At 35.1% G+C, this 5384-nt stretch overlaps 1 long non-coding RNA gene across 1 annotated transcript; it reads right to left on the bottom strand.

Annotated features, from left to right (window-relative positions):
• Window positions 1–491: 491 nt before the first annotated feature.
• LOC124898674 lies at window positions 492–1690 on the bottom strand. The gene is made up of 2 exons (XR_007055383.1): window positions 1477–1690; window positions 492–1014 (listed from the first exon to the last, which is right to left on the bottom strand). It is a non-coding gene; the product is annotated as an uncharacterized LOC124898674 (long non-coding RNA).
• Between the last annotated feature and the right edge of the window lie 3694 nt (window positions 1691–5384).

Below are 5384 nucleotides of genomic sequence, written 5' to 3'. Positions count from 1 at the left end.
AGATGTGTGTGTCTACTTGTTCAATTTTATACAAGTTTAAGTGTCTACATCACATCCAAAGTTGGAGGTCATAAATGTGAGTTGACGCCAAGTTAAAGGGCATGCTTTTGTATTATGCAAAAAATATAATATTAATTAAGCACAAAATGATATGATTAATGCTCAAAAGACAATTAAAAATACTTAAATGTGAAGCAAATAATGACTAAATATATGTAGTTTTGACCTCACATCAGTTTACGTCTTTACTAATCTAGTAAAGCCCTCGGCTAAACAAGCATCTGCCGCTTATTTCATGACTGATTTTATTGCATACTAATTTATTTTATTGGAAACCGACAAATGAATTCTCCTCAGTGCGCTGGAGTACCAGCCATCTTATACATCTTAGAAAAGAAATATCAAAAATATTTGTTTACTTTCTGGACTTGCTGAGACAGACAATGGAATCTTCAAGAAGATATTCTTTTAATCTGAATCTTGGCCTCACATTTCTGATAATTCATGACGTACATTTGTCGTATAATTTTTTTCTTTAAAGCAACATTTTGTTATTGGTTAAATCAAAAACAAAAACAGAACCATTTAAGACCGTTAATTGATTAGCTGAGAATTGATAACAAATATCTTATTGGTTTGGTTGTAACACATTTACAAATCGATAACCAATAAATCAAACCGATAAAGTACAAAATTGGACTAAGCCGACCAATAAGCTCTCCTAGTCGTACAAGTAATACAAGATGGTAAGTGTAGATATATCGTATCTATAGAGACTTGGAAGATGATTCAAATTCTTATTTCACTATTCATAAAAGAACCAAATAATTCTTGAAATTGTTGTTATTTCACTATTAGAAACGCGTTTGTTTAAATCAGATGATGGAGAGGTCCAGGGTCTTGGCCTTATTGTTTTGAGTATCAATCACTCCCAAGAGAAGCAAGTGGCCGCCGCCATGAAATAAGTTGTTCTCGAGATTTTGTAGGAGTACATTTGTTTATCTCTGAAACCTACTGAAAAGGAATAGTGAAAAAACGGAAGGAGGACAACTGATCAGATTAATAGACAAGCTGTGTACACATATTAAAACAGTAGAGCCAAATATTGAAACTCAATTACATAATTCTTAGTAGAATATTTTATTTGGTTATCGTCCTTCTGCCGATATGTATACATATCAACAGTTCATTCACTCTGCCTGTATTGGATACTAAAATTACAGGATATATGGAGCAACTTAAGCATGCAAACAGAAAGCAAAAGTGAAAATATAGCTACAAATAAAGAAAGTGAATCAGGTTCAAAACTACTTAAATCTGAAATCACAAAATGAGGGAAATGCAACACTCTGAAGTACAAATAGTACATGACTCCAGGTAGTAGTATACAACAACTTTACAGAAGAAACCAGGCAAACAAAAGGTAACATATTAATTTGCAGCTCAGAAAAGAACACCATCAGAAAAGATGCTAACTTTTATGTTTTCAGAAATGTGTTCTTGATTTTGTTAAGCCTCTTGACTACATCTTTTATGGTTATTCTTGATTCTTGTGCTTCCTTTGTGCCGTCTTGTGAAATTTTACCAAACAACTGATACGAAGCTTGATTTATCAAGCAGCATTAGACAGAGAAGAGAGAAGGGGGAAATTTTATTAACTGTCAAAATCATATTGCTATTACAACTTACACCTATATATAGAGATATATCTTCTGGAACCTTCTATTCAAGAATCTTTTCACTACACTACACTCTCAACCTTCCAGCTCATCACACAGCTCATTAACCACCTAACAAACTAACTGTAACACCCTGCATTTCAGGCTAGAATGAAAACCGTCATTTCTACGTGTAGATGTTCCAAAAGCCATAAATCCTATACAAAATTTGATATGTTAATAAATTATGTAGTGTGGGAACCTATTTGAGCATGAATTGAGATCATAGAGGTCCCCTAACTCAAGGTCAAGTTGAAAGCTTTCCTATCCTTCGAGTTTTAGTAAGCGTCGAAACTTGAGTCAACTTCGATCGACCATAACTCCTTGTATATGACAAACTGGGTGGCCTACTATATATTAAATGAAAGATCTTCAAATTATCTTTCCAATGATACCAATTTCGCCTAAATCCGATACCTGAGCGAAAATTTTGGCTATTTTAGTGACTGAGACAGTAGCATCATGCGATAAGCGTGCGACGCATGCCCTATCGCACGCACCAAAATTTCAGGTTCTGTTTCCACGTTTTAAGGGAAAAATAGGTATCTTCCATCCCTTATCCAGCTATAACACGGGATTAAACTCCCAAAACATCAAAATATGATTCTTTTCTCTCAAATTCATCAAGAACTCACCCTAGGGTTTCAAACTAAAAAATCAAATATCTCAAGATTTAACCATGGATTTTCCTTAATTCTTCAAGATTTGGAATCTCTATTGCGAGGGCTACAAGAGGCACCCATCAATCGTACGTATAGCATCCCAAAAGCTAGAGTTCATTCAAAAGTTTCTAATTTAAGGTACGTGGGGTTTTCCTTAAAAATTCATGGGCAAAGAAACCTTCTTTAATTCATGCTAAAGGTTTAGAAATCATGATTTTACGAAAAGGGTTTGAATTTTTCTATTTCTAGCATGTTTTAGAAGCCTTGATTAATATTGTTTTGGTCTTTAGTTCTTCCCCCGAAGTGATTTGAAATCTTATACGTATGTATGTGTTTTAAGTTGATATTTGAATTGAGAGCATGACTCACATGAAATCCCTCTCTTGATATGAGTTTTTCCATTTTTCATATGATATGGATTGTTTTGAAAAACATGATATGAAATGTCTTGATTTATACTATAACTTGAATATGATTTTGAAATCAAAAGAGAGGGTTGTGCACGTTGATAAATGTTTAATATACATATAATGAAAGAGTGCATGGTTTTGCCAAAATCACATGACCACCATATGTTTGAAGAATTCTTGCATAGTTTTGACTTATATTTCGGAACATGAAATCTCTTATACTATTTGCATGTTTGGGTGGTCTAGATTGAGTTTTTGATGAAAGAATCATGCATGATGAATTATGGCTCAGAAATAGGACTTGCAAGTCTTGGTTTGATGACACCAACTCAGTTAATGCCATGGTAATTCAGAACAGAATAGAATGGATGTTTGAAATCAAACTTTCAGATTTTGAGATTCAGAATGATGTATGTTTAGAAATGGTTAAAACTGGGCATAAAGAGACGTTAGGTGGTTCCCCAAATAAGGCATGATTTCAAACAGCTCACTACCCGAAACCATGATTTGTCGATCCGGGTATATTATATTACGCTGGCCTAGAGCCGTGTGGCGTATTAGAATCAGAAATTCCAACCCATGCGGCATACTCGGGTTGGGGGCTTCCTCGCCGAGTCAATGACGGATTCCATATAGCCCGTGGGATTTTAAAATTATAGGGGAGTACCACCTAACTCAGAATTAATACGAAGATCAGAAACTGCATGGTCAAGAATGATTTATGATTTTTCAGAAAAGTGCCCATGTGTTTTGAAAACTATTTTATGTATGATGTTTTGACAAATTTCTCTTCATTATTTTATTTGTATAAAAGCTTTATTTTGGGTTACTCTGCGAACCAGTACATCTGTATTGACCTCCCCTCTCTCCAGGTTCTGAGGCATAGTCTGGAGTCCTGATAAGCAGTAGATTTCATCAGACAGGAGTGAAGAGTACCAGTTGGTGAGCCGTCTATATTTCAGAAGGCCTAGTTTCTTTCAGACAGATATTATTTATTATGATTTTGGTCTACTGGGGGCCTTGTCCCAGTTTTTGAACAGTTGTTATTTGATCATGTAGTAGAGATTTCATAGATGATTTTCAGATAGTGTTCAGTTGATATTGGATTTTATTCCTCATTGTTAAACTAAATTTAGATTATGACCATGTTTTCGTAGAAGCTTTTATTTCCGCATTTCCTATTTATATATGAATGGTGTATATGATTACAAGTTAGAAGGGCTCTCGGTCCTTCATGGTTCGGGATGTTCATCACGGCCAGGGCCCTGGTAACAAGAATAACGTCAATTCTGTTGTTAATTGCCTCGGCGGTGGTATATGATCTTGAAATCCATCAAATGGATATGAAAACAACATTCCTAAATGGAGAGTTGAAGGAAGAAATTTACATGAAACAGCCTGAGGGTTTTATGGTTCCAGAAAAAGAAAATAAGGTGTGTAAACTTGTTAAATCACTTTATGTACTAAAACAAGCACCCAAACAATGGCATGCGGAGTTTGACCAAACCATGTAAACAAATGGGTTCAATATAAATGAATGTGATAAATGTGTTTACATTAAAGACACTCCAAATCACCAAGTCATTATTTGTTTGTATGTGGATGATATGTTGATCATCAGTAGAGATATTTCTGACATAAATGCTATGAAACAAATGCTCGAGAGTAATTTTGATATGAAAGACCTTGGAGTTGCAGATGTGATCTTAGAAATAAGAATCCATATAACTCCACAAGGATTGGCATTGTCACAGTCTCATTACATCGAAAAGGTACTTGACAAATCAAGTATTTGGAATTTCCAAGACTCTATTGGATGTGAGCTTCACACTTCAAAAGAATGAGGGTGAAAGTGATTCACAGTTGGAGTACGCAGGAGTGTTGGAATGTTTAATGTATATCATGAGTTATACACGATTAGACATTGCATTTTCTATTAGTAAGTTGAGCCGGTACGTGAGTAATCCCTAAAAATCATTAGATGACAATGAAAAGAGTTTTGGGGTATCTTAAATACACTCAAGACTATGCTTTACATTATAATAAATATCCTGCAATACTTGAAGGATATAGTGATGCAAATTGGATCACCGGATCGAATGAAGTAAAATCCACGAATGGATACATGTTTACTATCGGTGGAAGAGCGGTCTCTTAAAAATCATCCAAACAGACTTGTATTGGTCACTCCACAATGGAATCTGAGTTTATCGTATTGGATAAAGCCGGTGAAGAAGCAAAATGGCTTCAGAATTTCTTGAAAGATATTCCTTATTGGATCAAACCAGTAGTACCAGTATGTATACACTGTGATAGCCAAGCGGCAATAGGTAGGATAGGGAACATGATGTATAATAGTAAATCTCATCGTATAAGACGGAGACATAATACCTTTAGAGAACTTCTCTCTAGTGGAATTATCACTGTTGACTATGTGAATTCAAAGGATAATATATCGGATTCACTTGCAAAAGGCCTATTTAGAGAAGGAGTTTAGAGGACATCCAAGAGAATGGGTTTACGGCCTAGGACAAGTCAGCATGGCTATAACTCTACCTAGCAGATTGGACATCCCAAGAGCTAGGTTCAAGGAG

The sequence above is a fragment of the Capsicum annuum genome, chromosome 5 (genome assembly GCF_002878395.1).
Source record: "Capsicum annuum cultivar UCD-10X-F1 chromosome 5, UCD10Xv1.1, whole genome shotgun sequence".
Lineage (NCBI taxonomy): Eukaryota > Viridiplantae > Streptophyta > Magnoliopsida > Solanales > Solanaceae > Capsicum > Capsicum annuum.
This window is presented reverse-complemented; position numbering and strand designations above follow the sequence as displayed.